The following is a 10912-nucleotide window of genomic DNA, read 5'->3' on the forward strand; positions in this document are numbered from 1 at the left end:
CACTACTCAGATCTCTCTCGAGCACTTGCACTGCAATGGGCGATGACGATTTATCGGCGGCGCTGTATTCTGATGTAAATAAACTTTTTTTTTTTCCCTGACGCTGACTGACAGAACTGAATATTTCATGGGGGAAAGCAAATAAAGGAAGCATTTAACATGGTGATGAGAGGGGCTGACACCGAAATCATGTGACTGTGCTTGAGACCTGTCACTCGAGTCGTGCACAAATGCAGATGAAGTCAAAAGGCATCACATACAAAATTCTTCCTAACTAAATCACTTTATTTGTAATACAGGGTTCAGGTTTTTTAAAGTTTTTAAATGATCGCGGAACATATAAATGCAACGAGGGTTGTTAACAGGCCGTTACAACCAGGCTTGTTTCAAAAAATGTGAAACTTGAACACACCGCCGTGCAGTCAAATGTCAATTAAGCTCTGCAGAAATACATAGTGAGGAATGGCTGTGAGTACACACCAGCGACATGTCTCTGCATCATCTGTAACTTTAACTTTGTCATTTATGATGGTAAATGACAAGTGTTTGGGTTTTGGGACTGTTGGTTTGATTAAAAGGACCAATTTGAGGTTTGTCACTTTTTCCTCTGTAAAACTGTGATGAGCATTTTTGACATTTATCTGCCATTTTCTGAACAAAACATCTTATTGTTAAGATGTGAAAGTAATCGTCAGATTAGTCGATAATGAAAATAACAGTTAGTTGCAGACCTGCGGCGCTCATATCACTGAATAGCTTAGGTGTGCATTGCAGCTCTCAGAGCAGCTCTGTTAAGGGAGGGAAGGCGATTCCGATGAGACATAGTTGACTGTTGAGGCTTATACTGAGGTCATCAAATACCGATGCTTTGAAATTGAATTTCAGGCCTGATACTGACCCAAAGCGTCGGTATTTGACGACCTGAGAATGAGCCTCAATCAACTACCTTTCTCCATAATCGCCTTCTCTTCCCTTTAAGCTATGAAAGCGAATCAAGTAAAAATGCGCACATAAATTGCATGAATAGAAAATGTGAAGTGAAGTGAACTTCTCTGAGGTCAGCTGTCTCAAACCCAGACTGCCTGAACTCTAAAGCTATGTTTGAAATTTGGAGGAAAATGCTGCAGAGTGCCACGTTTCCCCTGCGTGAGCATTCCTGCTAAACCTGGAGAGAAATGTGGGGCTGAGGATTAAAATTGTTGGCAACGAATACGATGGCACGCCGTGATGAAGCAGTTGCACAGGTCGTCTCCGTTGTTATATAAAAAGTGAGACGTGGAAACTGAAGTCATGGCAAAAAACTCAAGTGAGAAAATGTTTCTATGGAGTTAAATTAAGATGTATTTAAGTGTTTGACGTTTGTATTTTCTTCCGTCCTTGGTTCACCGCTTTGTCGTCTCTGAGTGGACTTACAGTTCGACCTCCTGTCAACCAACTCACTGTAGTAAAAAAAAAAAAAGGACACAGTTGGACTACACACACACACACACACACACGATTCCTGTCGATGTTAGTGGACAATCAAACACCCATGTGTTGTTACCCTGGCAACAAAAGGCCAACCATTCTGAGTCAAATAAAAAGCAGGAAGTCGCATCTTTTCCGTGCAGGGTGCCAAGTCCTGAGAATGACAAAAGCCGACTCCACTTCCCTTTCTAGTCTCGCATTCTTTCAATGTCACTCTCGCTCTTTAACCCATGAATTGTTCTCTCACTTTATCCGTCTCACCCTTCAGTAATCTTCCATTTTGCATCGAGAAAGAGTTTTCTAAAGAGAGCAGGCTTTCTCTGCACTCGTTTTTTTTATTTATTCAATTTTTTTTTTTTTGGGTGCAATAGTTTTGTATCACCACACTGAAAGCCAATGTGTGAAGTTGCTTTCACATGATCGGACCACCGAGCAGACTCGGCAGACCACATACTTCCTCTCATTTGGAACCGGGTGGTAGAAATGGGGCTTGACGTCAGTTGTGTATAAGCACCTTTAGACTCAGAGGTTTAGAAGCGACTTTTGCTTTGCGGCTTTGAGTCCCCTTCCATGTTTACGACAGTGGTGGGAATCAAAAAGTCCAACAGATAGAGGAGGGAATGGAATTGTGCATCATGAACAGATGGATTAGTGACAACAGCAACTGCTATGTCAACTCCTGCTGGGAATTTTTTTGTCTGAGCGATGTATAAATGTCTGTCTGACCCATCACTTCATCGTTCAAGCTGTTCTGTGATCACTCAGGGATGCTCGCAAGACAGAAGGACCCGTCCAGAAGTCGGACAGTAAAGATACATTATATTAACTACATCGGGAGGACGTGAGGACACTTTGGGATAGTGAGTCTATCCTGGGAAATAACACACAAATACTAGTCTCTTGTAGACAGTCTGGCAGCAGCAATTCTCATTCTGGTATGAGGGGAAAAAAACTGGCTTGTTTGTATTTCTTCATGCAAATTACAGTCGTCTTGGATGGCGCTACTGTGCCCCAGCAAAATGGTGTCGGGGGATTTGTTTTGCTTGTGGGGAGGCGAGCTTTGGCATTAAAACAGCTACAATTCCACAAGAGAACAAGTAGGATTTGCAGGCTTTGTTAGCGACCAGGTTCGCGTTCAGGTAACTTCACATTTTTAGCGTTTAGGTACCTAGCTTGGAGGTTGCTGTTGTTTCGCATAGAGACTATGGATGAAGCAATTAAAATCTGGACACAGCTTCAGAGGCGGAGCCCCGTTCAGTCCTGTGAATGCTGCTCAGTGGCGCATGAAGCCAAAAAAAGCTCGACCTCCTGGGTATAAAATTACTCAGATCTTCCGCGTTGATGGGCCCATGGCGCGGCCACACTACCAGATCCGATTAGCGCCCAGCTCACTTAAATGGAAAAAAAATGATTTATTTGTTGCAAAACTTTCCAAACTGACTTAGTGGCTCAAATTTTGATGGTTAATGAGTCAAATCAAATTAATTTTACAAGTCATTTTGCGTTGGGGTTGTGACGCTCAAAAACCATTGTATCCACTGCCACTTCTTTTAAAATATAAGCTTACGGAAAAAGTCTTTTTGGGCACCAGCGCATCACATGACGTTGTAATTACACGGTTTTGCCACAACAAAAGTTGCGTGCAAAGCCTCACGCTCATCCTGAGGCCTTGGTAGAAAAGTGCAAAGAGAGCCTTTCTATTATTTAGGTTAAGCAATATGAGCCAAAAATAAATATTTGTTTGTATTCTTATATGAAGGTCAATCGATCTTCAACTTTCAGCGGCACACATTTAAGCTTCATTAGTTAGCTAGCGACGGCATGGTACGGGTGTTTCTGCAGATGTTTGCCGACTCAAAACTTGTTCTGCTTTCACAGCATTTTACAACCACAGCCTACATTCAGACTACACAACAACAGACATGAGGTAAAAGCAGGGGCTCTTTTTTAGTTTCATGAAGCGCTTACACATTGCACATACACAGTCGAAGAAAACTTTACTTTCAGCGTTAAATCTGTGAAAGAAACGGAATCATGAAAAACTGTCAACTTGTGGGATTTAGATGTGTGATTTAAACCTAAGATGTCAGGGTATCATTGCGGCCTCTGATTGGGTTGAGTGGTGGGCCAGTTTGCACAGTCCTGCTGGTTGAGTGTGCCTGTGCACCACAGGCTCCTGTCACCAAGCTCGTACCCACAGTACAGTGCCATTATTAGACTCAATTAGAAACCATTAGCGTGACATCCACAACATGTCCACAAACAACGACGTCTTCTCCAACTGCCAACCCCTCAAACACGTGCTAACTGAGTTTGGGGAGATACGACGGGTTCGACGTCAGGACATGGCCCTGACAAAGCACAAAGGAGCTAAAACGGGTTTATTATTGGAGTTGTGAGGCACAACGGGGTATAAGGGGCTGGATCTGGGAAAATGATTATCACAGCCATGAACTCATTGGATGACCAAAAAGATCAACACAAGGATTCATCAAGCCTCAAATCACATCAGTTGAGGCTGAGAGCGTCTGTATAGCTGCCCATTAGAAGCTCTGTGTCCCTTTTACTGCTTTGAATCTTCCTCTTTTTACTGCCTCCCTGGCCAATACCCCAACGCCTTTCTTTTATTAAGTTGCCCAACAGTAAGCCTAATCTATGGAAAATATGTGAAGTGACTAAAAGGTACCAATTTTTCTTTCCCTGATACCGATTCGGATATTTCTGTCTCACCTCGCTGCACATTCTTGTACGTTTGGGGGTGCATACGTCACCCATGGCTAGTGAGGGCTAAGCTCAAACTGTGATGGGAGTAAAGGGAAAGTCAAAGGGTCAAAATCAACACAAACGTTGCTCCAAATGGGACCTGTTATGGAGAGAAATGCAGGAAAGGAGTAGAATAAATCGAGCAGCCATGTTGAAACTGAAGATGGCGATAGTGAACGGAGCATGACTGTGACAGTCACACAGAAAATGAACAACGCCGTACAGTGAGATCCTTCGAGATTCACTGAGCATCTGAACTGTTTACAGGTGAGTCGTGAAGATTTACGACTCTGGTTTCTAATAAATAAATGCATCGACTCGTGCACTCGTTGATACCTCATGTACTGTATCGGAGGCATATCCGATATTGGTATAAGTATCGGAAATTGCTAAATACAATAAAGTTCAACGTCAATGTCAAACGTTTTGGTTGGTTTAGATCACTGGCAGCCAATAGATTGCTCGCTAAAAGGCTGTGGTGAAATAACGACCCACTTTTTATTCAAACTGTTTCTAAATTGCTTCCCAAACGTTGCGTGTAATGGAGAGAGACAAACAAATGAACGCGGAACGAGAACAAAGATACAATAATATGCTGAATCACAGTGGCTGAGGGGAAGACCCTGCCAAGCAGCTTACAAATTCCTGCTGTGTGAATGTGTCTGCGCCTTACTGGGTCCTGTCACCTTATTTGTCCCCGAGCACAACAGTGGCATTAATAGACCCCATTAGTATCCACTAGCGTGACAACATCTACAAAATATCCACAACAAGCGAGCGTTCCCAGTGCCAGCTTGTGCTAAATGTTGGGAGGAAGTTGGAAAGTCACGCCTGGGCCCCGACAAAGCACAATGGAAGCGAGCTAAATGAGCTTATTAATAAGATTACAAGAGGCAAACTTGAGGGCGAGCAAAGAACAAGAGTTCTAGCCTTTATCTTAATCTCCTTCATATCTCTTCAGTGAAGCAAAACATTATTACACTCTTTAAAACCCAATTATTATCTCCTCATCCGGCAGGTAGGAAATCTTCTACAACCACATTCTAAGAAATGCTGGGTAGCTGCGGGCTCTTCTCGCTGTGTGTGCGATTGTATACTTATAAATATCTTGTCTTTGCACTGTATTCAAATGGATAAAAGGCCGAAAGGGAATCAGGGAGGGAGAAGAATTAAAACTTTTATGCCGTGATGGTACATTTATGTTCTTCCTACGGCGTCAAATTCTGTTCTACGTGAAAAAAAAAACTCCAGCATCTCTGGATGAGGATCAGTTTTTCTCTGTTGTAGCTTTTTGCATGTCAAACGCTCAAAATTTGCAGACTTGAAGGTTGGCTTTAAAAAGAGTTTCCTCAGTAATGAAAAACAAAAGTTGACGGTCAGTTTGAATCCAGTCCGCTGTGATTAGTTCCAGTGTTGTGGTGTAACCGCAACAACAGCTGATCAACTACAGCTGGGACCTCTGTCTCAAGCACATTTCCCGCCTGTCATCACTGGTTAACATATTCCAAAGAACAGAACAATAGTCTTTGATATACATCCATTTGTGAGCAAGTCTTTTAATCTTATAATATAAACATACACGTCTGTTACATGTGTCTTTTGTGCCTACAGCAGCTTGCCAAATACGTCCTCCCTGACGCTCTTAATAAGTCATTTCATCTGGCAGCGTTTGCTTGTAAGATGTGTCCAGAAAGTTTCAAACATTCAGAACAATAAACCAACATTATCAACAGAGTGTGAATAATGCTGGAGTTGGAAAGTGACGACGATATGTCAGAGATGTTGATGTGCCGTGTTGCGGAGATGTCCACTTAAGTTAGTTGGAAACCTCCTGGCACCGGACTGTCCTGTCTCATAATACAACTCTGCGCCAGCAAGAGGTGATCGGATATCCACCCGTAGTTTCAGCTGGGAAACATAAAATCTGCGAGTTTGCAACTAAACAAAATGTCAAGAGAGGTTAAATTTTTGGAAACCAACTTTCCTCACCAGCAGAGAAATCTAACCTTGCATCTGAATACAGGTTTCTCTCTTTTACCGAACTCAGACGATTTTTGACCTTCAAATTCTGGACATTACTCAGAGATTACACCGACACATTAACAACGTTGGCACTTTCCATCTTTGTGGTATATATTTAAACTCAGTAGAAGGTTGACACATTTGTCAAATTCTGGCCGAGTCCATGTCATCTACAGTTATGGATGTTTCGATCCCCACAGAAAGCTTGTGGCCCAAAGAGGTCTAACACCAGTCAAGAGAATTTTATTTCAGCAGACAGACCCTGACCATCAATCAAAAGTTAAACTTAATTAACCCCAAGGCATCCCAACTAACTACAAACTAATAGGCCAGAAAAAAAGGAGCAAAATAAGGGAAGCCAACTTGGTCCAACCCTACAGGGCCGTCGGAACCGGGCTCTTCGATCCACCCCAACCAAACATCCCCCAAACTAAACCCTGCAGCGGAAATAACGCCACTAAACTGAACAACCGAAACTGATATTAAAGTTATAGATTTCTGCTTTAGAAACAACTTTAACTCTGTCATCAAGTGAGATTAAGAGAATTTAATATTTTGAGACACAACAGAGTAAATAAAGGTGACGGGAGCCGCACATATTTAACTAAGTGTGACATATTGTACACAGAAGTTCCGCAAAGCAATGAAGGGGAACAGATCCGCTTTAAAATATCAGCGCATCAATCTCACTGAGGTAATACTGCTAAATATTGTGACACTTGGAAGTTCTGCTTTGCTTCTGCTCCAATCAGGGCTCTGCTCTCAGCGGTCGTCCTTCATGAGGAGCAGTCTGAGCACAGTTTCTGTTTTAGTGGGCTGTAGTGACCTTGTTCCTGTGGGGCCTGGAGTTTATGAGCGAGCACCAGCAGCCCTCCAGAGCTTGTAATGCTGAGGGAATAGTTTCCGCCAGTGGAGGGTTGAAGAAGTCTCCTCTGAGCACAGACACGGCCCTGCTGGAGTCGGCTTCTAATATTCACAGCTTCCAGAGGAAAGTTAAATGACAGCATTGAGGGACAGATTATCCATTTTGCAGCACCTACGGCTGCAGCAGGGTGTCAGACGTCTTGGTTTAAAGCCTCGATGTTCAAAACTCACTTCGATTCATCTACAGCCAGACAACAATAGAGCAGGTCTAGCTTAAAAAAGTCCCACGTTTACGGCTGTCAACACGCCAAAACGTCAAAACATGGATCCAATTATTTAAAAGGACCTTTATTAGTCCCCATTCAGACCACATGGGACCAGTTCCAAAACCACTATACTTAGACTTGTTAAATCTGGATCACATTAACCCAGAGAAGCTAAATCCTATTTTAAAAAAACGCAGTCTCAGTTCTGTAAAAGTTTTATTCTAGAGCTGCAACAATGAGACGATCACAAGAAAATGAATCGCACGGATCTGATAATCGATTAATTTGCTGGATCCACAGATTATTTTAAAGATTACAAGACATGTGGCTCAGACTCCAGGCTCCTTACAATTATGCAGATATAATAGTAAAGTAAAAAATAAAGTATATAAAGTATTAACAAACTTCTGATAGGTGCTTATAAATGCCTTAAATCTGACTAAATGTGATTATTAGGCCATTATTAACACCTATTTAAAGTTATTATTGTTAATAAGCATCGTATGATGACTTGTAAAGGCCTTATTACCCATAAATCTTATTACAGGGATCTTAAAATAAACCAACATGTTTCACGGTTTTTCCCCACATGCTTTCAGTTCACATCAGACCAGGTGTAGATCAAAAATATAAGTAGTGTGTATATATATATATAGATATAGATGTGCTCTGCATTTGTCTGGAAGATGAAAACGCAAGTAGTTTGCTATTTTCTTGCTCTCGTAGATGTTTCATGAACCTGCAGCTGTGATATAAACAGTTACTGGAGTCTGCTCGTTAATCAAGTCGAGTGTGCAGATATAAATAGAGCTGATTTATTGTTGCCTGGATGGAAATCACACGGCAAAATCTTACATAAATAAAAAAGGTTTCGCACGTCACATTACGCAGTTTTGGAAAAGGGCATTTTCAATCAGAGGAGAAAGATCTTCGGCGACCGATTTATTGACGCCGACAAAAACCGGATCAACAAACTGTTCTCATGGCAGAATAACACTGGAAGGACAAACACAGCTTCATACTGTTTTACTTTGTTTATATGTGGCGGACCCTGCCACCTGCCTAGCTTCATAAAGAGTTCCGGTGACCTTATTTTACTCCGAGAACATATTGTTTATTCAGTTACAGACTAGATCGATTTTTCTGAGTTTGTATTACTAACTCATTAATATTAGAAATTAAACGGAGGTGGCAGCATAATGTAATCGGTGTTCATTTGCACTGTAAAAAAACTGTTAAATATAAAGAAAATGTGAGCAGAAAAGCTGCCAGGTGTCAAGAAAGAAAAGTACAAATGTATTTAATTTGATAAAAACTACAACATTAGCAAGAAACTAAAGTCTCTGAAATATTTTCTTTCTCGTAGTGCTTGAACGCTGCAACGGCCCCAATATAATTTGAGTTTCAGACCCCTGTTTTAACTTGAATGTCTAAAAGCCTCCTAAAACAATAAGAGGTGCAAAACAAATCAAATTTACTGTCATTAGTGTTGGTTGACTGAGGAGAATGTGAAGCTCCTGAGCTGCAGTCCAGCTCCAGCCTCGTCCTGCTGCTGCTCTCTTGTGTTTACATTTCAGGAGGACACAAAGTTTACACCCAAAACTGTGACCGCGGCGGTTCAACCCGGGCTCCAAACCTCCACACACACTTTAACGTGTCGCCGAGGACAAGCCTGGAGCAGGACCAGCGCCTCTGGACGCGTGACGTACATTTAACTGGTAAACACACGACCTGAACATCTGGGAGCTCTTTGGAAACAGTTGTGTGAACGTATGGCGCTGTGCTGCGAGCGAAACAACGCACAAAAACAACACAAAGTGAAAGTGGAAAGTTTGGAAAGTGACAGTTTTAAGCGCCCGCCGCGCGTAAAAGCCGCTTTTTCCGACATGACAGCGTGTGTCGGAAGAGTTCAGAGACAAAGTATCGAGCAGCGAGAGTGAAAAGTCAAACCTACACCGAGCAGCTGAGGCGGCGGAGGAACAATGTTGCACAACACGGACAGTTTTTAATCCACTCCGAGCGACACTGTCTCTTCTTGCGCAACGCTTCCACTGTCTTCCCCTAAAAAAAAAAAAAACTCTGAAAACACGACGCGAACTCGCAGGAAGGAGAAAAAAGAAAGAAAAAAAAAGTCACGCATGGCAGATTAACAGCAGCTCAGCTTGACTCCGAGCAGGAAAAAGCGCACGGAGCCACCACCAGATACCAGATTTTTTTTTTTTTTCTGGAGTCCACCAACCCGAACAGCAGACTGTCTGACCTGTGTGTATGTGTGTGTTTTTTTTACGTGACAAAGACAGAAAAAAAAGACACGCTACCTGAGTCGAGCACCGTTTTGAGGCGCAAGTGGCTTGGCTGTTCTCCCAAATGTCGAGGAGCATCCACAGGGGCAAGGGTTTTAGGACCCGTCGGTACTGTAAGAGAAATCACTGAGCCAACAGCTCCGCCATAGTCTTTAATCACGTGTCAAACCTCCTGTATTTCCGTAGGGGGCGGGGCCTGCGGGACGAGATGACTGACAGCGAGGAGGAAAATGATGTGAGAGTGGAGAGAAGTCTGTCGGTGAGGTCGCACTGAGCCCAGAGGAGATCCACTGGATCCGATCCAGCATTCTGTCTACACATTTTTATCTTGTTTCATGGGAATTACTATATTTCTAACCAGCCATGTGTTATCACCTGATGCTCTGTTATGACTTTGTAGTGAATTCTTCCTCACGTTTCTGTCTCCTTATCTCATCACGGTATCTTAAATTCTAAAGGGATGTTATCGCCCAGCCCTAGGCGACCCTATGGGGTGAACAGCACTCCAGCATCAGCACGAAACAACACCTTTAAAAACTGAATCCACAAGATGTATTTACATAAAGGCAAGTAAACAGCCAAGACACTAAAGTGAGACACGAACAGTCAAGACAACAGTACAAAATCCCTAGATTAGAGGCATGAAGGACAGCAGGGGAGGAGGGACAAACAGCAAAGACACATACAGCCGTAACAAGGAGCATAATGCATAATGGTTTGTATTAGAATAATAAAACTCCAACATATTTACACGAGCAGATGCACAGGTGCGCAACATGGACATGAAGTATAATCATGTGTACGACGCCACCTTGCATAATCATGAAATCCAAGAATGTGAAAAGGACGCCTGTGACCAAAATGACAAAATAAATCACAAGAAAGTCAGTAAAGAAATTTAATTTCCGGGTGTACTGTTCCTTTAAGGGATGAATAAAACTTCTCTGATGAGTGTCTGACATGATTTTTGTGGGGGAAAAGATGGAATTACCACATTAAAATCCTCTAAACAGCACCTATCCTTTCTCCCTCATAAAAGCTCTTCAATCTACTGTATAAATATGCAATTTTTTTCATTTCAAAAGTCATCCTGTTTAGCTATGAAATGTATCCTCAGTGCATGTGCAACAGAGGGTTCACGTTTCCACATCTTACTTCCAAATGTTTTGTGATGTCACAAATTATGCTCCTAGTCCCGCCTCTCAAAATCAGGTTTTCGGTGAGCGC

At 42.4% G+C, this 10912-nt stretch overlaps 1 protein-coding gene across 5 annotated transcripts in view; it reads right to left on the bottom strand.

The window, feature by feature from the left end:
- The window catches only part of hdac4 (histone deacetylase 4), a 138709-nt gene extending 128861 nt beyond the window's left edge, over positions 1-9848 (bottom strand). For 4 of the 5 annotated variants that reach the window (XM_030428139.1, XM_030428141.1, XM_030428138.1 and 1 more), the window contains exon 1: positions 9701-9848. The gene's annotated coding sequence lies outside the window, so the exon portion shown is untranslated. The remainder of the gene's footprint in view (positions 1-9700) is intronic. The other variant, XM_030428142.1, reaches the window with a different exon arrangement.
- Between the last annotated feature and the right edge of the window lie 1064 nt (positions 9849-10912).

The sequence above is a fragment of the Sparus aurata genome, chromosome 9 (genome assembly GCF_900880675.1).
Source record: "Sparus aurata chromosome 9, fSpaAur1.1, whole genome shotgun sequence".
Classification (NCBI taxonomy): Eukaryota; Metazoa; Chordata; class Actinopteri; order Spariformes; family Sparidae; genus Sparus; species Sparus aurata.